At 44.9% G+C, this 13,618-nt stretch overlaps 1 long non-coding RNA gene across 2 annotated transcripts; it reads right to left on the bottom strand.

The window, feature by feature from the left end:
- Window positions 1–4,761: 4,761 nt before the first annotated feature.
- On the bottom strand, window positions 4,762–11,956 carry LOC117795794. Of its 2 annotated transcripts, XR_004619941.1 has the most exons (4): window positions 11,715–11,956; window positions 8,127–8,236; window positions 6,365–6,431; window positions 4,762–5,092 (listed from the first exon to the last, which is right to left on the bottom strand). It is a non-coding gene; the product is annotated as an uncharacterized LOC117795794 (long non-coding RNA). The 2 variants fall into 2 exon arrangements; XR_004619940.1 differs by lacking the exon at window positions 11,715–11,956 and having other exon boundaries at window positions 8,127–8,358.
- Window positions 11,957–13,618: the final 1,662 nt, after the last annotated feature.

The following is a 13,618-nucleotide window of genomic DNA, read 5'->3' as shown; positions in this document are numbered from 1 at the left end:
TTGGATACTTCTGGAAAAATTCAGCGTGTTTTACGTTGGAGACCACACTAATGCTCGCATGATTTACATGTGAATAGTACAAACTACAGGAAATCAGAGAGAGATTGAGAGAGAGAGAGAGAGGGAGAGAGGGGAAAATTTTATTATGTGCTTGGCGAGGAGTCTCTGAATGTTTATAGTCTGGGAACGGATACAGCAAAAGTCTTTCTGCTGTTGTTAGGGAGGGCCCACATTCCCGTCCCACCCCCCACCCCCATCTACAGCCTTGGAGTCAAAATAACACTCTTCCTACACTTATTAGGTTTTTTCCCTCGGCATATTTCTACAGCTGGAAATTAAGAAAGCAAGGAAGCTAGCTGATGAATCGCTTCTGAGCTAAGCACATTTGTAGGGGCGTCTCTACCTCTTTCAACAGTTTCTGTTTTGTTTTGTCCTAAGGACCTATTTCCTTCCTATAAATTTGGGTACGAACTTCTTGTTTGAATGTTTGTTTCTGGGTCCTCCGGGGGTTTCCTTTACTGGTATTGTCATTTTGACCCGAGAGCTAAGGACCGAGAGCCTATCCTCTGCCTGTGGACTTCTGTGGATGCATGAATTGGGAGTCAGTGTGTGGAACTGGGGGGAAGGAAGGAGTCATTTCTGCTTTTCCAAATTCGTCCTCGAACACACATGGCTGTCCATACACAGAGTGTAGATTTGGTTATTTCAACTGCTTTTTGGTTTTGAGACGACGACAAACAGAAATAATAACCCAAATCATTCCTCTTATTCAAGGATATCTGAGAACTCTGGCCACAATCTTATTTTTAAAAGCATAACACATTAGTAACCAGAACAAAATTCTTTCCCAGGGCTCCCTTAGGTAATGCCTCCCTAAATAATGTCTCATAGGCATGAGTCAGTCTCGGGAGCTGACCATTAAGCCACTGGCCACACTTGTATTTTTTTAAGAATCACTGGGAATCACTGGAAATAATTTTAGAAAATAAAGGAAATGCTCTTTGTCCTTTCTTTTCTTCTCTTTCGGGGGATGAGAAGAGACAGAGTCTTTGATTCAAGTACTGCCAAGATCTAGGAATAAAACAAATACAGTAGAATTCTTTCCTAAGTGGTGGACACAGCCCCATTTCCCACAGCTTAGGGATCTGGTCTACATCCAGGTTTTAGCGTGTGGGCTTTGTGTCAGCAACACCGTGTGATCTGAGGTGTACCTAGGCTTCCCTAAATATGAAAGCAAAAGCCCTGAAATGATTTATCTTACTGGATTTGAATCCACTAAATACAGCCCTTGAATCCTGTACAAAATCTCATTGTTCTAATATCAAACATGGTGTCCATTGTCAAGTTTAATTAAAATGTGGTGACCCCATGACAAGTGTCTAGGGTGGAATCCACCACCTAATAAACAGCTCTCGGATCGTGCACACCTGACATTTTAAGGGCTTCCTGATGATCAAAGTTCAACTACATTTTATCGTTTCAACAGGTCCCCTGCTTCCATTTTTGTTTACTTTCATTTCCCCGGGGCAGGACTCTCTAATATGGGCTTAAGTTTTTATATTACACTTTTGAGAGGTGCTCAAGTTACCCTGTTCCAGCAACAGCAATACTCTTACTATGGGAGGTTTTTAAAGTGTCTCTGCTCATTTTAAACAGAATTGCCACTACGGTGCATTTCTTTTGTAGATCCAGGAAATACAATTATTGTTTGGAATTGAACTAGACCCGAGGGACATGAAGCTCTGTTTAGTATGCCCCCCCATCATTGGACATGGGTTTTATCAGAATTAAATAAAAATGGATGATATGGTTGCAAAGAGCTACAGGGAAGAGAAAATCTATTTGCAAGATCTTTATTACTTGTGCCTAAATAAGATTGTTCTCTGATCATTTGCTGACTGTTTATAGGAGAAAACCAGTATTCCTGGCTCCTAAGTCCAGAAGAGGACCACACAAGGAAGTACGACGTATTTCACCATTTTTATCCCCGCAGTTTCCTTGTGAGCATTCAGGCGCTATGTTGGCTGACAGTGCAACGAAGGAACAGACTCTAAGCAGTTTTTTTTTAGAAATCGAGATTTATCTTCTTCTTAGGATAATCAAATTTTACTTCCTCAGAAAGACCTCCCTTGAACAACCTCTACGAAACCCTGCCGGGGCCCCACCTCCCATCTCTCCCCATTTTCTTACTCTGCCTCGTTTTCCTTCCAAGCGTTCATCAATCAAAGGTATTATATTAACACAGAAGTATTTATCTACCAGCTTAGAAACCTCTAGAACAGCACTACCCAGCAGAACTACAATGCAAGCCACATATGAAATGAAAAGATTTTAGGAACCCCGTCAAAAAGGCAAAAAGAAACAACTGAAGTTAATTATAATAGTATGTTTTATTAAACCCAATGTGCCATTATCATGTCAATGTCAAATCGCTCTGAAATGATTGTTAATGAGATATTTGTATATTCAGTTTTTGGACCAAGTCTTCAAAATCTGCTGTCTCTTTTATAATCACAACTTGCCTTAATCTGATGAGCCCTAGTTCAAGTGCTCCGTGGCCACAGGGGGCTTGCGGCTACGATACTGGAATGTGTAGCTCTAGGGTATAATTCCCGGTGATTAGTGACTTTGTTTTACTCGCTAAGCACGTGCTAAGTACCCAGTGAATAGTCAGTGACTAGACCACCACTACTTACCCAAAGGTCTGAATATTAGATGTTTCCCAGCATGTTGCAATGCTTTTCTTTTCTCTTTTTCCTAACATTTCCCTCTTGCCTACTTCTCCAAGAATACCAAAATGCGAAAAAGTCCACTTTGAACATTTATTCCACTACTGAACTCCTTTTGCTGGGCAAAGTCAATACGGTGTCCTGTGGTCACTCTGCCCACACGCCCCTCAGAACGGACTCATTAAAGTCCCATCTCTACTTGGTGTTGCCCCTCTTAGTTCTATGTTCTCTCCTTTTAATCAGTTCTTGAGCTGCCTAATGAGAAACGGTTCATAACATTTTTAAAAAGATCACACACCCCTTGGGGCACCTGGGTGGTTCAGTCAGTAAGCATCCAACTTGTGATTTGGGCTCAGGTCATGGTCTCAGGGTTGTGAGATCGAGCCCCGCATGAGCTCTGCGCTGGGCATGGAGCCTGCTTAAGAGTCTCTCTCTCCCTCTCCCTCTGTCCCTCCCCTTCCAAAATAGAATAATAATAAAATAAATAAATAAATGAAAAAGACCACACATCCCTTGATATTTTGGCAACGCCTTCTTACTTTCTCTTCCTTCCATCAAGTCCGGTAACAACAAATGCATCTGACACCAGATACCGGTTCTTCTTTGGTATCTTCTCTGTGCTGGATATCTTTGAATAGGTACTGTAGATAGGCCTCAGGTCAGCATAGACACTGGCCCTGCCTTTGAAGAACTTTCAGTCCAATAGGGAAGAGAGAGGCATGAATGATAATTATAGTGATGACACAGAAGTGTGTGGTGGCAGAGTCAAAGGCTCTGGAGACAGACAGAGGGGGTTCAAATGCCAGCACCGTGGCTGAATGACTATATGGGCTTGAGCTGGTCACAATACATCTCTATGCCTCAGTTTTCTCATCTGTAAAATGGAGGGAATAACAGTATGCACGGCACAGTACTGTTGTGAGGGGATAGATGGATAGCCCCATTGTACCATCACACCCCATGCAAAGGGGTGGCCTTGGGTCATTGCCAGCTGTGGTTAAGAGACATCTATTTCTAATGTATTAGACATAGGAGAAGAGGGTCTGGTATTGACATATAGTAAATGCATAGTATGAGTGATGACGACGGTGATGATTGGGAGAAGATGACCTTTTCGGAGAATCCAAAGGGCATGCCAGCCCGGACATTGAAGGCTCAAGCGACATTTCCCGGAAGAAGCACCATCTCCAGTGAAACCTGATGACAAGTCCCAGTTGGCCAGATGGAGAGTTTAAGTGGGGGAACAGCATGCATAAAGACCTGGAAGCCAGAGCTCTTCTGGCCGCTTGAGGAACTGAAGTAAGTTGAGGCTGGCGAAAGCTCAAGCCCAGAGGCTTCTGGGGACCTGGTAGAACATATCAGGGGGAACCACACAAGTTGGCATTCAACTATTTTCAAACTATAAGCATGGCAACCGTCCATGGGTTAGCGTAATATTATGGCTAATGTGTGCTGTGTGTAAAAACAAAAACACAAACCAAAACAACAGCAAGCTCCTTAATCGATGGCCTGGCTGCAGACTGGCCCCCACCGGGACCCCTGCTGCCACTGGGCCGGGGGCGCTTGCGGAGGGGCGAGCACCCAGCCAGAGGGGTGGCCTCGATGCCGCTGGCTGCAGGTGCCCCCCTCTGGGCTCCACACATTCAGTGATGTCTTTTTCTTTTTTTTAAAGATTTATTTATTTATTAGAGAGAGAGAGAGGGAGGGAGAAAAGCAGTTGCCCCGCGGAGTGCAGAGCCCAACGCAGGGCTCCATCCCAGGACCCCGGGATCATGATCTGAGCTGAAGGCAGACGCTTAACCAATTGAGCCACCCAGGTGCCTCTCAGTGATGACTCTTTAATAGAAAAGTCCAAAAAATGAAATTTTACAGGTTGTCTTTTTTTTTTTTTTTTTAAGATTTTATTTATTTATTTGACAGAGAGACAGCCATCGAGAGAGGGAACACAAGCAGGGGGAGTGGGAGAGGAAGAAGCAGGCTCCCAGTGGAGGAGCCTGATGTGGGGCTCGATCCCACAATGCCAGGATCACACCCTGAGCCGAAGGCAGACGCTTAACGACTGCACCACCCAGGCGCCCCTACAGGTTGTCTTTTGATTTTAAAATTAGCTCCATTTTGGAGGAGGGAGGTATAGTAAGGAGCACAGCAACGCTTGCCTGAATGGGGCTCCTTCGCTATGAGCTGCTCATCCTCATCCTGGGGTTTATACACCAGGGTGGGCGGGAATGACGCTGGACTTCGGAGTCCAAGAATTTTTTTTCTCAGGAGTTCCTTATTGAATGTTTTTCTCACTTCCTCTTAGGCCACCTGCTGCCACCATCATTCAAAGTTGCTCCCTTCTCAGGGCGTCTGGCTGGCTCCATCTGTAGAGAATGTGGTTCTTGATCTCCCAGTGGTGAGTTCGAGCCCCACATTGGGTGTAGAGATTACTTAAAAATAAAATCTTTGAAAAAACCCCCCAAAACAAAGTTGCTCCTTTCTAAAGCCCTCCAATCACATTCAGACTCATCATGGCAGTTAATAAGATTGCACCTGATCTGGCCTGGGCACCACCCTACCTCCCCCACTCTGCTCCTCTCCCACTGCAACTACACGTAAACCCTCCAACCTAGTTATTTATTTATTCATTTATTTATTCATTTATTTTCAGTGATCTCTACACCCAAGGTGGGCCCACGCTCAAACTCACATCCCTGAGATTAAGAGTCACATGCTCTACTGACTGAGCCAGCCAGGCGCCCTACCACTAAGCTTCTCTCTGCCTCAGGGCCTTTGCACTAGCTATTCAGCCTGCTTGAAATACTTGTCTCTAAGTTCATCCCAAGGCTGGCTCTTCATTCAGGTCTCAGCTCAAATATCATCTCAGAGGCGCTGTGTTGCAGGTCCCCAGAACCACCCCCTGATCTGGGGACTTGTGAGGACTCCCCGGGCTCGGCATCTAGTGTGCTCATGGCTGTGATTTATTACAGGGAAAGGAAACAGGACCAGTCAGCAAAGGGAAAAGCTGCAGGGCTCCTGTCTCGGGGAGAGCTGGCACAAGCTTTCCATCGTCTTCTCCCAGTGGAGCTAAACAGACCTTGCTTAATTCTGCTCACAGCAAGTTGTGACAACACATGGGAGGTGTCATCTACCAAGCAAGCTCATTAGGGACCCGATGTCCAGGGGCCCATGTACACACAGGCGTTCCTGAGGATAGAGGACTTGGGGCTGCCTCGTTAATTGGTTTTCTGCTTAGAGGTCTTCCCCATGCACACCGTCCCAAGTTACTCTCCCCTCTGTCACTCCCTGATTTAGTATCCAGCTTCATTTTTCCCTTGGTCCTTATTATGACCCAACAGTTTCCCATTTATTTCTTTGTTTACTTGTGGACTGTCTCCCATGTAAAGATGTGAACTTCCTATTTTATTTTATCGTTGTTCCAGTGGAGTTAACATACAGCGTTCTATTAGTTTCAGGTGTACAATATAGAGACACAACACTTACATACATCCCCCAGCGCTCATCATGGCAAGTGCACCGGGGTGCGTATTTCTTAAGAGGAAACCGTGCGTATGTACTGCTTGAACCCCAGCATCCACAGCAGTGGCTTAATCAGGCCATCAGCAAACATTTATTGAGTGAATGAATGATTTTACCTGTCCCATTGACGAAGGGCACTCCCCGGTCCTATTTGTCCTACAGGTTCTTTTTTCAGGCTTTTCCCTTTTTAAAAACATTTTTATTTAAATTTTAGTTAACATAAGTGCAATCTTGGTTTCAGGAGTAGAATTCAGTGATTCGTCATTTACATTCAACACCCAGGGCTCATCGCAACGAGTGCCCTCCTTAATGCCCACCATCCATCTAGCCCATCCCTCAGCCACCTCCCTCCATCAATCCGCTATCGTGAAGAGTCTCTTATGGTTTGTTTCTCTCTCTTTCTTTTTTTCCCCCCTTTTCTTCACCCTTCCCCTATGTTCATCTGTTTTGTTTCTCAAGTTCCATGTACGAATGAAATCATAGGGTGTTTGTCTTTTTCTGACTGACTTCTTTGACTTACTAGCTCCATCCACGTCATTGCAAATGGCAAGATTTCATTCTTTTTGATGGCTGAGTAATATTCCACTATCTATATATGTGGATAAAGAAGATGCGATTTTATATATATGTATATAAATTTATATATACAAACAATACATATAAATTATTTATATATATAATCGATTTATATATATATATAATTGATGGACATTCATCAGTTGATGGACATTCATCAGTTGATAGACATTTGGGCTCTCTCCATAGTTTGGCTATTGTTGATAATGCTACTATAAACATTGGGGTGCATGTCTCCCTTTGCATTAGCGTTTTTGTATTATTTGGGTAAATACCTAGTAGTGCAATTGCTGGGTTGTAGGCTAGTTCTATTTTTCACTCTTTGAGGAACCTCCACACTGCTTTCCAGAGCAGCTGCCCCAGTTTGCATTCCCACCAACAATGCACGAGGGTCCCCTTCCTCCGCATCCTCCAGGCTTTCCACTTTGGCCGGCAGGTAACAGAGTTCAGCGTTTTGGCCAAATGGGTGCCCCGTTCAGAGGCAGCTTTCATGAGTGAGCAACATTCGGTTTTATTCCCTTCCTGGCCAGACTTCATCTCTGCAGACAGAAGTGTTTCCAGTTTTTTTCTTAGCAGAGGCCGCCCACCCACTGCCCTTCAGCCTCTCTGTCCTCTTGTTCCTCTGATCCATGGTGCTCTCCTTCTGCCTGTTCCCCAGCTCCATGATGGGCGTGGTGACTGGAGAGAACATTCCAGGTACACACCACTCTGGGCTTTGGCTGAGAGCAGCATAATGCTTGCCTTTTTCTCAACAAAATAACCAGCGAGGCAACAGGAGCAAGAAATGTTTTTTTCTTTTTTAGAAGTCTTATCCCTCAAACCCACCCCTCAACTATTCTCTGGCCTCCTCCTGCTGCGTCACCAAATTTGGAAACTTACATCAACGGATAATCATAATTAAGTAACCAGGATATAATAGCAACATTACCTGAGAGCTTACTATGTGGGAGAGATTGACAGTAAGAGGTTTTCATGTGCGATCTCATGAAGTTTTTATAACATGGATGCTATTATTACCCCCCTTTTATGGATGGGAAAAGTGAGGTTTGCCAAAGGAAATTGCCTAGAACATAGAGTTAGTAAGTGGGGGATCTGAGATTGGAATTGAGGTCTGTTTGACTTAAGAGGCTCCGCTACTGGCTCCCCAACCCCATTTTATTAGCCCTGAAGCAGTTTAGAGGCAGAACTTTGATCCTTACTCTATCTTATACTCTGATCCTTTATCTTATACCCTTCCTTCCTCCCTCCCTCCCTCCCTTCCTCCCTTCCTCCCTTCCTTCCTTCCTCTCATCTTTCACGTACCTGGTTTTCACTCTTGCGAAACTGAGCCAGGCACGGTGTCAGGCGTGAGGACACAGGTGTGAAAAGACACACACCTGCGGTCTTCATCTTCGACATCCAGCTTGAAGAAGCTGCAGGCATAGGAGTCAACAGGTAAGTAAACAGCAAGCCACAATCATTCTGCAAAAGGCCCCAGAGGTGAGAAAGTGGCCACGGTGATGCCTTGCTGGACGGCCCCGCTCTGCAGCTGAAGGGAAGGCCCTGGGCGCCAGGTGCAGCCGCTTGAGGAAGTAAAAGTCTCATTTCTTTCCGGCTGAGAGGCCTGAGCGAGCGCAGCCGCTCCCAGCCCTACACGTCCAGCCTGTGTCTGGAGCCCCCGGTTTTTTTCTCATCCTGTGGGGGCTAGCACTTTCCCAGGCTGTTCACCCCCTTGGCTGTGTGGCTGTGGTACTTTCTTTAGCGACTGGCCGAGAATTTGCAATACACATTTCCATACATACACATACCCCTTTACAGCGGATACAAGTTTGCTTTCAAATGACACTATGCCTTGTCACAGATAGTGACAGTTGACTTTGAACAACACAGGTTTGAACCGCGTGGGTCCACTATATGCTTTTTATTTTGGTTTTTTTGATCAATATAGTAGAGTACTGTAAATGTATTTTCCTGATGATTTTCTTAATAACGTTGCTTTTTTCTAGCGTACTTTATTGTAAGAGAGCAATAACGCACAGAAGATACGAAATATGTGTTAATTGACTGCATGTTATTGGCAAGGCCTGTGGTTAACAGTGGGCTATTAGTGGTTAAGTTTTGGGGGGAATCAGAAGTTATATGTGGGTGTCTCGCCACATGGGCTGTCAGCAGTCCTGACCCTTGTGTTGTTCAAGGGTCAACTGTGCTAACAAAACCCTCATTCCTTGTATCATTGCTGCCTTTTCCCTTATGCATAAGCGTACACATATATACACACAAGAATACATAATTGAATGCATTCTTGCGGTTATTATTTTGAATATACTATTATCTGTGAGATCACTTAAGAATAAAAAATGTGTAAATTTTTATTTTACCTTCACTTTTCCTCCTCTGATGCTCTGCTTTTCTTTATACAGATCCAAGCTTCTCACCTATATTATTTTCCTTCTCTCTAAAGAACTTTTTTCCAGTTTTATTGAGGAGTACAGAATAATGATTTGACTTTCATATATTATGAAATGATTACAATGAGTTTTGTTAGCCTCCATCCTTTCATATAACACACAAAAAAGGGAAGAAGAAAGATTTTTTTTCTTCTGATGAGAACTCTTTTTATCTACTCTCTTGACAATGTTCAAATACACCGTAAGGCTGCTAAGTACAGACATGCTGTACTGTACATCCCTCGTACTTACTTATCGTATAATCACAAGTTTGTGCTTTTTGCCCACCTTCATCCAAAGCTGAAGAATATTTTTTAATATTTCCTTTTTTTAAAGATTTTGTGTATTTATTTGTGAGAGAACAAGGGAGAGAGAGAGCACACACGAGCAGGGGGAGCAGCAGAGGGAGAGGGAGAAGCAGGCTCCCCGCTGAGCAGGGAGCCCAACACAGGACTCGATCCCAGGACCTTGGGATCATGACCTGAGCCAAAGGCAGATGCTCAACTGACTGAGCCACTGGGTGCCGTCTTCTAATATTTCTTGCAAGGCAGATCTACTGGCAACAAATCCTTTCAATTTTTGTTTGCCTGAGAAAGTCTTTATTTCTCCTTCCCTTTGGAAGGAAATTTATTTCACTCCACTGTCTGTGCTCGCTTGGCTTCTGGAGTTGGATGTCATTACCATCTTCCTTCCCCTATAGGGAAGGGGTTTTTCCCTCTGACTTCTTTCAGCATTTTCTCTTCATATTTGATTTTCTGCAATTTAAATAGGATAGGCCTAGAGGTAGTTTTGAAGGGTGGGGGATTATTTCTGCTTCATCTGCCTGAGCTTCCTGGATCTGTGGTTTGGTGTCTGGCATCAGCTGGGGGGGGGAATTCAGAGTCATTATTGTTTCCAACATCCCCTCCGTGCCTTTCTTTCTTCTCCTTTGATATTCCCACCCTGTGTGTGTTGCATCTTTTGTAAATGTCCCACAGTCCTTGGATATTCTGTTCTGCTTTCTTTTTCCCCCAGTCTTTGTTCTCTTTGCTTTTCAGTTTTCATGGTTTCTGTGGAAATACCATCAAGCTCAGAGATTCTGTCCTCAGCTGTATCCAGTCGACTAGTAAGCCAGCCCATCAAAGGCATCCTTCTTTCTGTGACAGTGTTTTATCTCTAGCATTTCTTTTTGGTTTTTTAGAATTCCCATCTCTCTGCTCACATTGCCCATCTGTTCTTACACGCCGTCTACTTTATTCATTAAAGCTCTTAGCATCTTAATTACAGTTGTTATAAATCCCTGCTCTGATAATCCCAACAACCCTGCCATGTCTGAGTGCGGTTCTGATGCTCAATCTGTTTCTTTAAACTGTTTTTTGGGGTTTTTTTTGCTTTTTTGTATGCCTTGTACTTTTATTTCACTTACTATTTTTTTTACAGATAGCCTGACATAATGTGACAAGTAGAAGGAACTGCTGTAATTAGGCCTTTAGTGACATGGAGGGAGGGGAGGGGAAGTGTCCTCTACTCCTGGGATCAGGTCTCAGCCTGGTCGTGAGCCTGTTTCTCACTGTGACCTTCAGAAATGCCCCCTCTCGGTAGTTGGGACAGGACAGCTAGAGGGGTTGGGGTTGGGTGTCATCCTCCCCCACCACAGCTCTGATAAAGCTCCAGCAGGTTAGGCCCTGGTTAACTAGCTTCCCCTGAGGGCAGGCCTCCTGCAGAAGAATACAATAGCTCTGGGGTATTTCAGACCGGTTCATTTTCCCTTCCCCTGCTGGAAGCACAAGGGGGATTTCTCTCTGATATTCCCTGGGAGAACCTAGGCAAGCTCTTGGAGGTCAAACTTACACAAGTGTGCCTTCTGACTGGAACCCCTGGAGGTTTTGATGCTCTGATCTGTCCACACCCCGCCTCCAGCGGCTCACCAGTTCCAGCCGAGGCTTCCCCACCCCAGGGCACTGTTTCCCCACAAGGGTGAGGCTCTAGCAGGCGGTGATTTTCTCTAGTTTCTTCTGCCCCTCCAGTTTGGAGGCAGTGGTTTATAGTGGCCTCAATACTCTTGCAGCTCTAAGAGAGGCTGTTAACTTCTCAACTTGTTCAACCTTTCACCTGTTAGGAGGACTGAGGAGCGACTTCTGAGCCTCTTAGGTGTGCCCCCTGAAACTGGAAGTCTGCCTGTCAGCTTGAAGAACCCAAAAACTGATTGACTGAAAATGTCAAGGAGAAAAAGAATTTGGGGGGGGGGCATTTGTTGGGTTAGAAATGGAAATTTTGGTCTTCTTCTGGAAGTTTCAAAGGTGCCTGAAAGAGAAAGTTTTGACTGGTGTACTGGCCACATGTGGGAAAATGGTGTTACTGAAAAGCCCGTGGGCCAGCAAAAGGCGAACTGAACTCTGCTTTCACAATACCCCGGTTGTGTGTCCAGACCTGTCGCTTCACAACACTCCCTTTCTTACCCAGAAACTGGGTCTGGGGCACTTACCAGAAGCTGTGGTGGGAGATAGCGGTCATTTGTGTCAAGTGTGTAGCAGAAAACATAATAGAGAAGCAACATTAGACATCATTACAGAAGGAACCTTTTTTCCTTCCTCAACTATGAAGAGAAACTGAAAGAATGTTTACTGAATTCTAGAAGAACACAGGAAGCTATTCAAGGTTAACACAATGTAAACCGGGCTGAGGAACGTTACGTGGAAAGTGCACTGGGACAACATAGAAAACATAATTCAGGATTCAAATCTGTCCAAAATTCTGGACCCCTCTGGCAAAGTGTAAGAGGGTGAGCTCTTCTTCGAGACTTGTTTTCACTGGGAGCTTTCTCCCTTGAGAGAATCATTTTATAATATAGTAATTGAGCGGTAAGAGAGAAACATCTTACTAAAAGCAGTAAATGGCTGAGGAGCAAACCTTTTTTTTTTTTTTTTTTTTTTAAGTAAGCTCTTTGTCCAACATGGGGCTTTAATTCACAACCCTGAGATCCAGAGTCACATGCTTTACTGACTGACCCAGCCAGGCACCCCCTCTTTTTTGGGGGGTAGCAAATCTTAGTCAGTTGTCAGACGCACCACTAAACAAGACTTATGTGCTGTTTGTTCAGCACCATCCTTTGGTGGCTGGGAGAATAACCTTATATAAAACACGAAGGTGCCCCTCCCCCTTTGAAAATTTCCATCTTCTGTTTCCTCCCCACTTTGAAGGAAGTGATACGCTAAAATTAAGCCATGGCTTCTCCTCGTGGTTAGCAACATGCACTTGGAGCTGGTCTGCCCTGGATGTGCAGTCTGGGCTGGCCAACCCTTATCCCCGTGTGACCTGGGGTGAATTAAAGGACATCCTTGAGCTTCCATCATCTCACCAGTAAAATGGCAGGTGTTGCGGAAATGGGATATTGATAATCCCCGAAAAGACTCAAGCTCGGCACCTGAGCAAAGTTTAGCTGTCATAATTTCTAGAAAAGAGCTGGTTTAGTACGTTTTCAAAGCCCAAATGTTTCTTTGGACACAGTGACTAAGAAAGACTGTGTTGAAATTAAAGAGACAATTCAGGACAAGTTTAAAAAGCTGGGAAAAGGGGAAATTTGGGTGATCAAGAGTAATCTTGCCACCTGGAAGAGAAGCCAACACCCTCCTGTGGTTTTTGCTTTCCTAGAATCACTTCTGCATCTAGGCTTTAAGTGGACAAAGATGGAAAGAGATTGAGGAAGAGCCAAATAGAAGGGCAAACGTGTTCCATTTTCAAGAAGGAGTCAGTGGAGCTATGCAACTTCCCTGATTGTGGGTAAACCGAGACCAGCCTGCAAGGGGAGACCTGCCGCGTCAAGAGCTCTTACAACAGTAGCAGGCACCAACCAAGCCCTACCTCACACCGTGCTGCTGTCGCTGTTTCTGTCATCGCCTCCACACCCACGTTCCCAAGGGGTGCAGAAATGCCCTCAAGGGGGCCAAACTGGCTCTTGGGGGAAGGGGGCGCAAACTCTCACTTCTGTTATAAAGCACGCATGTATGTTACAGTACATAGACAGATACGCAGTAGATCGGCGGTATTAGCATCTCCTGGGGGGCGGTGCGAAAACAGAAAAGTCTACAAAGCTTCCTTAGAGAGGTGCAAGGGAAACGCATGCTGAGTAACACTGGCGGACACTGACATAACCGGGTGGGAGGAACATGGGAGTGGGGTAGGTACCCGATATAAGACTAAAAATGGAGGGACCTCAGAAGGTTCTGAGAAGGTGGTGGGAATAGACTTTGTGCGTGCAGCAAGCCTGATCAATGAAGTAGAAATGTCCTCTGAAGTAAGAACATCATCCTGTTTGCTGCTGCTTCTCTTTCTCCTCCTCCTCCTCTGTCGTCGTCCTCCTCCCCTTCCCCCTCTCCTCCTCCTCCTCCT

This window comes from Ailuropoda melanoleuca, chromosome 13, assembly GCF_002007445.2.
Source record: "Ailuropoda melanoleuca isolate Jingjing chromosome 13, ASM200744v2, whole genome shotgun sequence".
Taxonomy (NCBI): Eukaryota; Metazoa; Chordata; class Mammalia; order Carnivora; family Ursidae; genus Ailuropoda; species Ailuropoda melanoleuca.
This window is presented reverse-complemented; position numbering and strand designations above follow the sequence as displayed.